The sequence below is a fragment of the Athene noctua genome, chromosome 9 (assembly GCF_965140245.1).
Source record: "Athene noctua chromosome 9, bAthNoc1.hap1.1, whole genome shotgun sequence".
NCBI classification, from domain to species: domain Eukaryota; kingdom Metazoa; phylum Chordata; class Aves; order Strigiformes; family Strigidae; genus Athene; species Athene noctua.
The window spans coordinates 19,146,698-19,160,515 of NC_134045.1; the positions used below are offsets into that span (position 1 = coordinate 19,146,698).

The following is a 13,818-nucleotide window of genomic DNA, read 5'->3' on the forward strand; positions in this document are numbered from 1 at the left end:
GAAGAAACTTGCTGCTTACTTCTCAGTTGTCTAATTTGTGACAGTCTTGGCAATTGGCTTCCACTGAAAGCAAGACTTGCATCCAAAAAGCCCATAAAAGGGAAAAGTAAATTAATCTTCATTAGAGTTATTGAATTTAAAATCTGTTGCTGATATCTCTTGACTTAGAACTGTTTTTCCACTTAGAAAAAGTAACCAATAAAAGGAGAGCTCACTAAAATAGCTTTGCTTCCTATACACCCATGTCTAAAATATGGTTTGGATAAAGTAAATTTCCTTAAATTGAGGCCTGATTCATCAGAGTATGCCTTTGAGCTCTACAGGAAGAAGTGGAGAAGGTGGATAAACAACTATGCTCTCAAAATCCAAAACCAAATGCTCAATGCTTTCAGATAATATTTTCATTTTAATTTAATATTTGTTTTCAGTATTAAATAAGAACATCAGTAAGAATAAGTTTAATCATTTTTAGAAAGTCATGTAAAGAAGAGGTGATGGACCTGTTACACTAGCATGCTAATCTTAATACCAGAGACTGTTTGGGAAGACTTGGAAGGTACTTCTGTCTTTTTATTCAAGTGACTTTTGTGAAACTACTTCATTTGTTTATACTATTCTATCTGAATCTCCAGTTGGAACTGATGAGCCTTTATTGTTGCATTATTATTGTTTTTAAAAGGTTTTATTGCTGAGACAAATTTATTCTTTGTTAGAATTAACTATGTGCTGACAGTGAGAACTTAAGAGCTTCTTTCTCTTGCTAAAATGAAATAATTGTGCTATTTCAAATATTGAATTTAGTTTTCTGAAGCAGGTAAAGTTTTGCAATGAGTAACTGTTCAAAGTTTTCACAGTTTTTAATTGGAAGCAATAAATAAAAGGCAAATGCATTCCAAGGGGAAAGTATGTTGTATCTGCTCTGTGCTTGTCAATAGAACTAAAATCTGCAGACAACTTTAAACTGGTTTTAGTACTTAACAGTGGAGGCTGTAGATCAGAAAAGTGCTTGACACCCTGTGGGCTGGGACACCCCTGGAGACAGCTGGGGTCGGCTGTCCTGGCTGTGCCCCCTCCCGACTTCTTGTGCACCCCCGGCCTCCTCGCTGCTGGGGTGGGGTGAGGAGCAGAAAAGGCCCCGACTCTGTAAGTGCTGCTCAGCAGTGACGGAAACATCCCTGAATTATCAACAGTGTTTTCAGCACAAATCCAGAATGTAGGCCCATTCTAGCTACTATGAAGAAAACTAACTTTACCCCAGCCAAAACCAGCACACTACGTAGCAATTGTAAGTTCATAGGAGAAGGCGGCAGTAGGGAATAGGAGAGTGTTAACCATGAACTCTTGGAGTTAATGATGCGGAGGCATAGGATGACCTTTCCAGTGCATCAGGCAGGCTGAGCAGTTGTGATGATTGCAGTCTGTATGGACATGTGATACTTTAAAATTATTATTTTTAATTTCACATTGTTAAATAGAAATTAGCTTAAAATAATTCTTTAGGGTTTTGATTTCTAAATGCAAGCTGTTTGACCAATAGCCTCATTCCAAAAAGAGAAAATTACTTTAATTGCAGAATAAGCAAGGATAAGATTTGTCTGTTTAGAGTGGCAGAGGAGTTATGAGGATATCTACTATTGCATATGTGACTTAATTTTTAATTCTGCTGGCGGGTGACTGATTAACTATTTTGACTGTCCTAGTATTCTTATAATTATTTATTTTTATAGACATTTGTCCATGGAATAGATTCATGGGGCTTTTAGGCAGGCAAAAATCTTCAGAAGTAATTGTATCTGTCTGGATTTTCAACAGCTTTATGGGTTCACAAATCAGTGGTATGCATGTGAAGGGAAATGGTGGTTTTCTTTTTTATCCTGATTTAATTCAGCTTTCCCAAGGTGATCCTGCTAATGATGATTTAATTCAAACTAGGATGCTTGGTTCCAAAGGAGGCTGGCTTTCTGTTTTAAAGATGAACAGGAGGGAATGCTCTAAGGCAGAGAGAGACTGAAACTGTCATGTATCAGGCTAAAAAAAAGGGTTCTAGGAAAAAACATGGTTTCCTCAAATCACTGAAAATATAATGATACTAAAATATCTGAAACATTTAAACAAAGTGCCTCCTTTTTCACAAACAAAGTTTGTAAAGCCCCACAGCCTGATTTGTTCTTGTTGTCTGGAACTGTTAGTCTGTGAGAACTCAGAATATGGTGAAAACTCTTGCATTATGAGATCTTATGCTTCCATCTGGTTTTTATGGGTTTTGATTTCACTAGTTGAGAAGCATCATACCTTTCCAATTTCCTTGATTAGCTGCAGTTAGAAGGTTCTGAATGTGTGTCTATTTGTAATCTTACATAATTGACTTCAGGCAAAATGTTTATTTTTAGTGTTTGAGTAACTGATCAGAATTATTCTTCCATTGTTAGCTCACATCCAGGTGCTTTTTTCATTTAAAATAATGAAGTGGTACAAACAAAAACCATTAAAACATTTTCATGTGAAAATATACTGCATTTCTCATTTCCTGCTTTTAAACAATCAGGAGAAACACTGAAATTTAGACAATTTGAAATCTATGTTCAAATTTTGTAGTTAAGATTTACCTTTGTGGTTTTGAGTCTGTTCCTAAGCATAACATAGAGATTAGAAAAAAACCCTGCAAATTTGCAATTTCTAATAATCACAAACTTATTAATGTTTTTTTTTTTTTTAAATTAAGAAGTAATGAAGAAAAGGGGGAATAATAAACATAAGGGTAAATGAAAAAGCATCAGTAGTGAAAGCATTTCTGACCCAACTTATTTCAGTAGTAGGAATCTAACAAAAGGTTGTGTAAGATTTCCAGGTAACTTCTCAGAGTGAAGAGATGTAATTTAAATCATCTGAATCTGCTTGGTGTAAATTATGTCTATGTATCAAAAGCTAGATCCTTACAATTTTATTTTTTTTTTAAAGCAAAGTAAGGAAATTGCTGAAGGGATAATAGAAAGCATAGTACTTAATGTTACTTGGTGAAATATGTTACCATGATTGAGTAGTATCATGTTTGGGGAGCAAAGGAAAGAAATAAGACATTTCAGTATCCCTAGAAAAAATTGTGAAGTACATAGTCTGAGTAGTTAAATTCCTTTTTGAAAGGATGGCTGTGGATACTAAGTGTTGTAAGTGAAGTCTCTTCAAACCTGTCCTTAGTGCTCGGCACAAACAACCTGGATTACAGTCAAGGGAATGAAGAAAAATTAGCAATGCATGATGGGAATACAAATTGGTGCTGACAACAGTCAAGCCAGATAAAACTATAAACTTGAGATATTTTTAATCAGAATGCAAGAATTAATTTGCCAATCGAGGGGCATATGAAATTTTGTTGTGATCACTGTGCAGAAATAAAAGAACTACTACAGGAAACAAGAAAGCAGGGCAATGTTGTATCTGCTCTAAAAAATGAACCTTATTGTTTCCCTTTAGTTTTTTGTGAATATTATGCTTTGATATAAGTAATAATAAATGAATACACAATAATTTTTTTTTTGTTAAATAGAAGAGGGAAATTAGTATCAGCCTTTTTATCTGGATGATCAGTTAAGACTAATTAAGAAGTATAGTTAGAATAAGTCACTTATTCTAGAATGAGTTCTGTAGCCAAGAACAGTAAGGCTTTTTGTGAAGCTGTTCTTTTCTCGAGTGAAATGTGGGGAGAGTGTTTAAATCCACTTGTTTCCACTTACAGATCTGTTCCTTGCTATGCATGTTGTTTATCCTTGCACAAAGTTCATACTTTGTGAAAGTTCACAGACTGTTTCAGCTCTCAGTTAAGTGGCAGATCTTGTAGTCTGCCAAATAAAAATTGAGACTCCAGAATTACTACTTCTGTAATCATTTAAGCTTAATCCTGAACAAGTTAAAAAAAAAAAAAAAAAAACACCCAACCAAAACACAACAAAAAAATGCAAAACCAAACCCATCTCTTCTAAGGTAATTCATTTACCTGCTATGAAGGAAAAATATTAATTGTATTTTCAAGACAAAAGGATTATTTACAGAAATAACTGAGCATATTAGTCCTCATGTAAAAGAAGTATATGTTTAATAAGCCTGAAATGCAACAAGTTCTTACAATGGGTTATAGGATATGTAACAGACAGGAGCTTTGTGAAGGTTGTGCTGAAGTATGGATTGGGTAGTAACTATCACTGTTGATGTAAAAGCATAAAACATCATTATGTAATTTTTTCAGTGATATTAAAATAATTTTGATACTGAGTCAAAGAAAGAGCGAAACTGTACAAGTTCTAGCATTTTCCCAGATAGCTTTATTTTTCCATTAGCAGAGTTATGTGTATCCTTGAAAGGTGCTTAAGATGTGAAGAAAAGTGTTCAGGACAGTCTGTTTTCTGTTACTTTTTTCCAAAAGACCTTTGACTTCTAGATTCTGATGTCCTTTTGTGAAATGAGTGTTACAGCTAATAACACAGCTACAATGTTGACCTAAAATAATTGTTCTTGCCATGCTTGATACTTGCCTACCAATATCAAATGCAAGAAAACCTTGATGAAGTCATTCACTTCAGACTAAACTGAGATGATATGATTTACTGTATACTTGGTATAGACTAAGAGCATATACACAGACAGCTATCATAGCTGCCAGTGATGTGAAGTAGCTCGTCCATGTTCCTGAAGTACTTTTCAGGGCAGTATGATCTGGCACTTTAGTTGCATGGTCCACTGGTCTTTGCATTTTTATGTGGTTTCTTTGGCCAAACAAAAATAAATAGTGAAGTATGGGTGTTGATGGGACTTTGTATTTCTGGCAGTAAACTTCTGAGTACTAGCTCATGTGCTGTAGTGGTCAAAAAGGCGATAAGACACAAAACAGAGCCAAGTAGAAAGCATCACTGACCCTTTCATTTTGAGTAGTTGTATGTTTGCTCACATATGATTTTTTAGGAAATGAATTCCTACTTCTCAACCACTCTTATATATCTCTCTTACATACATAACCACTTTCCAAAATACATCTTTATACTACATGTGTTTTTTACAATGCCATTAATCCTAAATCCTGACATGTCTTGTACAGTGACCAAATCACAAATATCCATTGGGAGTTCTACTTCTCTCAGGTTAATACTACAAAACAGTCTGTCTTGTGCTTCTGAAAGTAACAGAAGCTGAAAATCTATTCTTTGCATTGATTCAAATTATCCTTGCTCCTTTAAAAGAAAGGAAATGTTTATAGCAATATTAAAATGTCTTTCTAGCCTTCCTATGTTGTGTTGCCTCTTGAAACTTCAGATGTTTAGCTATTCCTAGAAAATGTAACAATATTGCAATATTTCCCAGCTGATCTGTCAAATAAAAATAATAATTCAGATTGTATATATATGTGGACATTGAAATTATGATTTATTAATCAGCACCATTTTGTTTACCTAGCCTTGTCTTCAAATGTATGTAAAGTCTAGTTGGTTCAATCTTGTTTCCCTGTTTCCCGATGGATTCAGATAAAACATGATAGGCAAAATGGTGCTGAAGAGACATTGAAAAAAAAGCCTGAATTTCTGTTGATTTTTTTTATTATTATTTCTGTGCTGGATTTCAGGTTAAGGCATGTTGTCTAGCCTTTCATCCCTTTTGAGAGTTAGACTAAGATTGCCATTTTATGCTGTCATAAAGCCTTTTTTAAAGGCAAATCTTTCACTGTATTTGAGAAAGGGGAAGAGAACAAAACAGTGTAAACTATTGTCAAAGTTGTAAATGTATCTACCTGCCAAAACAAACCTGATGACAAAATTGAAGCAGTCAGGAAGACAACCAGGAATACAAGAAACAGGGCAAAGCTGTGTCTGAAGTAGGTGGAGTTATTTTTAGTTTGGGGTGGTGGGGTAGAGGGTGCCTTTGGTTTCTGATATGATTATTCTGAAAAATGTCCATTCAATGAAAATCATTCCACTAAGTTTTGTGCATATTAAACAGCTGCTTCTAGAAAGTGGACAAAATGAGCATGTGCACTTTTTTCTGTTTGTGAACATTTTCAAGCTTTGTGTTGGGATTTTTTTTATTATTATCTACTTAGGAGTGATTGAGTTCATAGTTTTGATTTCTATCCTCCTCCAGCAGACTAGTTTGTACAGGTTTTGAATCTCAACAACTTTCTGTACGTATTATACAGGACTCAGAGTAATTTACCCTGTGACTGTCTTGACATAAGAATGCTCATATGATTTACTGACCTTTATCTCACACCTCAATATGTTACCCTTTTTTTTCCCTTATCTCGCTTCATGTCTCTATGGAGTGTATATTTTTTGGCAAGGTGAAAAAAGTTCTAAAGTGCTGAAATACACTTAGATTGCAGTACATTCTCTTTTTCCAATAATGCTTTTGTATATATTTGTATTTTTATATGTAAAAGGGCATGTAGGAAAGTATAATTTATTATATTTCTTGTGTTAAAGCATGGACAAAGTAAACAAGTGGAAAAGAAACTGAGGTATCTCCCAGTATTGTATTACTCCTTTCTCTTGTTGACTGAATTGGTATTTGCTTTGAGAGAAAATGCCTTTCTCAAAGTTTGAGTTGAGGAAAATCAGTGGGATTTTTGCCTTTGCTCTGATACAAGCACATAGGTAATAACTAATTCAGTTAATCGATCTATGCTAGCCTTTGTGAAGAGCTTTGAGACTATATTTTAGGTGCATTTGATATGTTAATACTTGCATAATATAGAAGATAAATTTCTTTTTTAAAAAAATAAATATGGTAGGTGAGGTTAAGTGGAATTAATTAGTGCATGGTGACCCCTGGAAGTGTTTCATGTAGATCTTGGCTTTTGGAGATACTCTTTTCACTGTTCGCATACTTGAAAGCTTTGATCTTGGGTATTTAGTAGTGATACCATTATTTCAGAATAAAATTTATAAGGTGCTTGTATATAAACTTCAATTTAAAAGATTAAATGGCAATGTGATATGTACATTGAATATAAAAATTCTATGCTTTGAAATGCAGAAGTCTGGTTATTTTAATTGATTATTACTTAATGATTACCTGTTGACTTACAGGAACAATAAAATCAGTCATCTGTGGAACTCAATATAAATTAATGCATCATGTAATGCTGTGGTATATACACTAAAGAGTTATTGCTGCTGTAGTTTTTAGCCTGCTCATTTGCTTGAATGATCTCTAGTTGGTATATAACCAATTTGTTCATCTCTTAATGCAGAAAGAAAGCACTAACAGTAGTGCTCATGTGATACTTGAGGATATATTGAAAGAGTAGTGCCAGCAATAACTATTCTTTAATACATGGACACTGTTTCAGACCCTAAAGAGGACAGTTTCTTTGTTCTAGATTGTGTTTCTAGCAGCAGAGCATACCCCAACTCTCCTACATAGTTTCCATTTTCTGAAGTATGCGTGTTCTAGCTTGTGAGTGTCTGAGAGTGGATGTGATTTATGCAACCAGCAGTTGGTTTCAGGTCCACAGAACAACTCTTTTAGAGTAAGTCAGTTTATTTACGTGTTGTTGTGGTAGCATTGCTTATATCTCTGCCTGGTGACTTCTACTTCAATTTATGTCACTGCAGAAAGCATCTGGTTGTTCTTTCAGTTCCCTGACAGTTCAGGTTTTTGTTTCACACTCTGCTTGCACTGTTTTCACATTTCTGCCTTCTTCAGCTGACTGTTGTTATAAATCAATGTTTGGTCAATTTGTCTTCTGTTCTATCTCAAGCCTCCCCTAGATGCATGTTGACAGACCAAAATAGTTTCTTCATACTAACCAGAATGGCTTGCATGCAAAAAAACCTTCCTTCTCACCAGTATGAGAAAAGAATGAATGGAAAAATCGAGTCTAAATTGTGTTAATCAGATAATTAGTACAGAAGTTTCTTGCATTCTTTACAATACTTTAGTGCCACCCCGCAAATGTGTAGAAACTCCGAGTCCTTGGTAATTCACACAGTGGAAAATCCCACCACAATTCTGTCGAAAGAATGGTTGCTTTATGTACAAGTTTTGTATCAGGAAACAAAGTCAGCTCAGTGCAGAAGAATGAATAATATGCTGTTCAGAGTGACCATTTCTTGGAGAATACCTGGATGTACAACTCTAATACTGCGTGTGAAACTGATCACCTGCAGATTTTTAGTAATGGTAAAGTGGTTTGTTGTTTTATTTGGTTTTTCTTTCCTTCAAGGCATAAAATTGCTGGAACGTGAGCCCTACAACCACGTATGGAATGAATAAAAAAGGTGAATGAAATTTGCAAACAAGTGGATTTCCTGACATGCCAAAATATGAGCTCTAAGCAGAGCATGCTTATTTACTGACAGGTAAAATGGAGGCTTTCATCTGGAGTTTTGAGCCTTCTTTAGTCAGTACAGCTGTACAAATTCAGCAAGCTGTTTTAAAGTGTGTATAGGAAAGAGGTAGGAAGAATGCACCACAGTTCTGATAAAGTCAAATTAAAAATTAATAGAAGTAAAAACACTGTTCTACCTGATCCAGTAGGAGACAAGTTTGGGAAATAAAGAAGCATTAGTAGGTGCAGAAGCCTCTGGTGCATTATTTTATTTAATTTTAAATATAACTTGTCTATTTTGTGATGATTTTATCACTTGCCTCTTGAATACACTAATTCTCGGAGGAATAATCTTACCTCCTACGCTGCTGATGTAGGAATGCGCTGTATTTGATGATCAACAATAGTATACTCCAGAAAGGGCTTTAAGCCAGCAGTGCTTGGAAGAAACAGATCTTGTAACAGTAGCAAATCAATAATTTCTTTTTATATTTGAGGAACATACATATTTGTGCTAGATAAAAACAGGACTGCCTAACTTTCTTTATTTTGCTTACCTGCACAACTTCCAGATATTGTATCTGTATTTTTGTACCAGTATTATGATCTCAAAAGTCTATTCAGAAGCAATAGCTACATTATTAGTTTGGGGGGTTTTAACATGCACTTTTTTATGTTGGAAGTAGGTGTGGTCTGGAAGATAAGTCAGAACTGATGCTAAACTTTTGTTAAATTAGCTAATGCAGTCAGGATTAGCAAGAAAAGTTAAATATCCCTTACAGCAAGAATTTAGCTGTTTCAGTGGGATACCTCATAGATGATTGCTTTAAGCAAGAACAAAGCAGGAATGCTATGTAACTCTAATTTGCAGCATAGTAACTCAATTAAAATGAGAAAAAAATGCAACAGTATGGAAATGAAATGGTGTGACGAACAAGTGCAACTTATATCTCCAGTTTCATGCATTTTGATAATTACAGTTTCTTGACTAAGTCTATATACTTACAGCAGTGTGTCAGGCAATTTACAGAAGGAGAGAGAAAGAAGGTCAACTTCAGTAAAAATCCAAGAGCGGTCTCACATCAGTCAATACATCAAGTTTCCTAGAAGTTTGGGGCCACTGAAACACATATAAAAGTCTGCAATAAAGAACTGCTCATTAGATGAGCAATATTTCGATAACGAGGCGCCCTGGTATGAGATATGCAGGGAGCAGATACCCTGAGCAAGGCGGTGGAGGTGCAGGGATGTGACAAGGAAGCTGTGCTGAGCATGGAGGTGCACAGACCACTTCTCAGATTCATTTTTAGGGTGCCATGGGCTGCAGGGAGGAGAGGAGGTGTTGTGGTCATACAATGTCATGGTTAAGGGTCTTTTACTCTGGTCAGTTCTCCATTCCTAACAGTGCCAATATTTTCACAAAGCAGTCCTAGGATCCAGAACTGTTTTCTCCAGTTATTGCTTGTGCTGTCTAGGCAACAGGATGCTGTCAAAATAAAAACCAACCACGCCCCCACCCAAAAATCAACTGTGGGGAGAGGGGATGCCTAGCTGCTTCTACTGAAAAATGACACAAGTAGGGGATGGGTGAGTGTGTTTTATGATTGCAGACTTTTCAATTGCTTAAGTTCTGTGTCCCACTTTAAATATTAATGATCTCCATGCAGATGCTTGATATGGCACTGTAATTCCTAGGATGTAAATGGTAGCCTAAAGGAATTGATTTCATAAAGTACTGGGAAATTGCTCTGCATTATATTCGGAGGACTACTATGTAATGGAAGCAGTACTTTAGAAACCATGTGCTTTCATCTCAGGATGGAGAAATGTTAGGAAATCTTTTTTGTCTACAATACATAATGCTTGGGAAATCCATATGTACTGTTCTGGATCTTGTCATAAATATTGTCTCTAATCTGTCATAGAAATGTTGCAGCTTGAACTGTAGTAAATGAACAGTATTGTCTGAATTCTGTGAGTGGATTGGATTAAAAATGGTTGGATTCTGGCTTTGTCTGAAGTTGAGAAAAAGGACGGCTTATTATTGAGATAGCTGTCTAACTCTATAGTCTTTTTGAGATAAGGCATCAATAACTTTCTCCTAATCTTAGTTGAGCTTAATCAAACACCTCACTTATCAGACTTAGCTGCTCTCAGGTAAAAGCCTCCTTATCTTGCATTCACAGGATTTTATAGGAAGTTAGTTAACATCAAAAAGCGCAGATTTTGAGCATGCCAAAGTCACCTCTGCAGAATATAAGTAATCACAAGGTTCACATCCATGAAAAGTAGTTAAATCTGAAATCTTGAGAGGTTCCAGTCACAATTGGTAAATATTTTTTTATTAATAATGATAATGGCTGAGAGTTTTGTTCTTTGGAGCTTAACATGAATGTTTCTGAACAGAATAGCACCAGGTTACATGTGCATACCAGATCAAATTCTTCTTGCTTAGGAAAAGCCACATGTAAAGGATGGTAAAAGAAATATAAATTTAGATTGTTGAAGGATTATTTTCATAATAAATAAGTACACCAGTGGGTGATACTAAAGGACTTACATTGCCAAGTCATGCTATATATAGCAAGCCCACTTAATTTTGCTTGTTTGATGCATTTTATCTCAGAACTTTTACTTAGTTTACATGCCAGCCTATGAAGCAGAGGAGGGCTGCCTTACTATCTGATTCTGCTAATTTCGTTTAGAACAGTGTAAATACCCAGAGAAGATCCAGAGGAACGATTTTGTTTGCTAAATGGTAAAGGAGATATGAGAGGACAGATGTAATCCAGAAAGGGAATTGACTTGGCACTGATGTAAAGTAATAAGGATGATATGAAAGTCTAAGGAAAATGTTTCATTTCCAAAGATAAAAAGCATTATGAAGATTTCAAAGAGCTAGAGTGCTACTGAACTGTATCTGGTGAAAGAGGAGTGTGAAATATTAAGCACTTGAAATGTTTTGTTCATATGGGAATTCATTTGAAATTGTTGTTGATTTTATTATGCAGTTCATGTTAATGGATATTTGACTGTAAGGTTGATTATTAATGAAGGACAAATGAAATCTATGCTTAATGTTATGCCATAGCATGTCACCTTGAAACTTTAATTGTAAAAATTCAGTAGGGCCAGACTTGATCAGTATTTCAATTGAAAGCCATGAGATGCATAAAGGAGTGCTGGTGATGGGCCCCAGGACAGCTTAATGACAATTCATGCTGGAGGACTGAACTGCTGCAGCCTTTCATGATCTTATTTTAAGATGGAGGAAGAAAAAACGCCACCCAAAAAGCCCAAAACAAACAAATTTTGGAAGGTTTGGTTACACATCAGTCTATAAAACCCGTGTAACACTTCCTATAACTAGTTTACTTCAGTCTTACTTGCTGATTTTTTTTAATTACTTTGCAGTTTAATAATGTGAAGTGACTATTCTGTTTTATACCGTGACCTTCAAGCACAAATTTGCCTCAGAATTAAAGGCCCCCTTCTGAAATGTTTTGCAGAGGTACAGAAATATTCACTGGAGTGGGCCCAGACCTTTTCATGTCACATGTGGATGTTGAGGGTGGGAGCTCTTCAATACTTGTTTTTTCTGATAGAAAATCTTGGTTTGGAAGTCTTTCACTGGCTATAAAATGTTAGCACTAGGATGGATTCTTTTCAGAACTAAAGAGAAGAAGCCTTCTTTTATTCTCTTTTCAACCTTTCCACAATCCCAAAACACAGACCCCAGTAGCTCTTGTCAGTAACCCAGCACACAGTATGCACCCTTGCTTTCACAAGCATTCGTGCAAAATGGGACCCAAGGAGACTCTAGAATGGGGGGAGCCTGGCCGTGTGTGATTGCAAGTGATGTAGACTGGTGGAAGTAGAGCTGTAGAATAAAACAGTTGTTTGAGAGGACCTATCATCCACTGTGTGTGCTTTTCTGTGGGTTTTTTTGTTTGCTATTGTCTGGCTCTAGGGAAATAAATACACATTTGCAGTTGGAGTGTCACACTGCCACACTGTGGCTATTTGGAAGATAGATTCCAGCCAAGAAACTCATCTGTGGACCCCTAGATCCATAGTAGAGAGCTTTGGTCCTTGTTAATCTCTTAGTCAGATGAGACAGGTTTGCATAAGACTGATACCTATGAAGAGTATCAGCAGGACTGTTTGTCTCTTCTGGTTTTCTTTTATGTTTCATTGAATCCAATTCTTGTCTCTGGGAGATTTTCATATTCTTGTGACTTGCTCTAAAGTAAGCAGAGGGGAATATCATGAGAACCAACATAAATTCAGTAGTCTTCTGTTTGTTCTTGTTTTCAGTTCTTTCCAAAGTAAAACAAATTTCAATATCCAATTGTTTTAGTCAGGCTTCAAATGTAACCTGTATATTAAATATAATCTAATATTCATTAAACAATTCTTAAAGTTCATTGTTCAAAAACATATCTGCCATTAGGACCTCTAATGGATTCCCTTGGGGGATCCCTGTGGAACTATTCCTCTTCAGAAGTCCCTTTCTGATCTCATCTGTCTCTCCACTCAATGTGCTTGTGAAATTAAAAACCTACACGTAATCAAAGAAATAAGCTGGGGGGAAAGACAAACCGCTGTTTTAAAGCTGCTTCTTTAAGTATCTGTGGCCCAAGCCAGGGAGTAGTCAGCCTCTGCCTGTTGAACAGCACGTGCTTTGTGAACAATGGCAGTGGCGTCCCAAAGCAGTGCTCCAGCTGCCCCGACACGGCTTCGTGCCCCGCTCAGCCCTGTTGTGCCTTGGCATGGTGGGATCAGCCATGGGCATCATGACCTGTGTCACTTGAGTGCAGCTGTCCTTTGATGCAGAGCTGGTCTTTGACATATGAGGACACTTTTAGGTGTGTGGCTAGTAGATGAGGAAGCCTGACCACATCTGATCCAAAATAAAAGGACCAAATTTTTGAAACACACCCTTTAGTGAGGGCACTCTAACTAGTTTTCTGCCTTTTGGAATCTGGAAGCCATTCTCTCACATATCCTAACTGCTAATTTATCTCATAAGCAAGAAAAGTAATACTCAAACAATTATCAATCTACTCAAACTTCTATATCTCAAATCTGATTTTGTCAGCTGTGACTGGGAAGCAGTAGAAAGCAAGCGCAGATCATTATATTGTTACATTATTTAGCTCTGCCTTACAGGGCCTAGGGATGCTAATAGCACAAATTTCAAATCTTTTGAATGCTGGCAATTTGCAGATGCCTAAAGACATAGAGAATAAAAGAAATATTGTCAGGGTTATACAGTGGCTATAACAGAGCTAGAAAGAGAATTAGGAGTTCTTATTCACTCACTTTTAAGCATTAGAAGAGATTCTTTAATGGTGTCAGGTCTCAATATTTGCTGTAGGAATTGAGGAGATCAGTTGAAATGCTAAAACTCAGTGGAAATTTAAATAAGATTTTTAACGAACAAATGAATGTTCCTTTGTGACATGTGATGCTACTGGAACCTTCAGAATTGAGACATATGG

The 13,818-nt window shown here is 36.1% G+C and overlaps 1 long non-coding RNA gene across 2 annotated transcripts in view; it reads right to left on the reverse strand.

Moving 5' to 3' along the window:
* Window positions 1–13,818, reverse strand: part of LOC141963733 (uncharacterized) — an 80,809-nt gene that overhangs the window by 62,230 nt on the left and 4,761 nt on the right. For both annotated transcript variants that reach the window (XR_012634197.1, XR_012634198.1), the window contains exon 2: window positions 9,321–9,434. This is a non-coding gene — a long non-coding RNA (uncharacterized LOC141963733). The remainder of the gene's footprint in view (window positions 1–9,320; window positions 9,435–13,818) is intronic.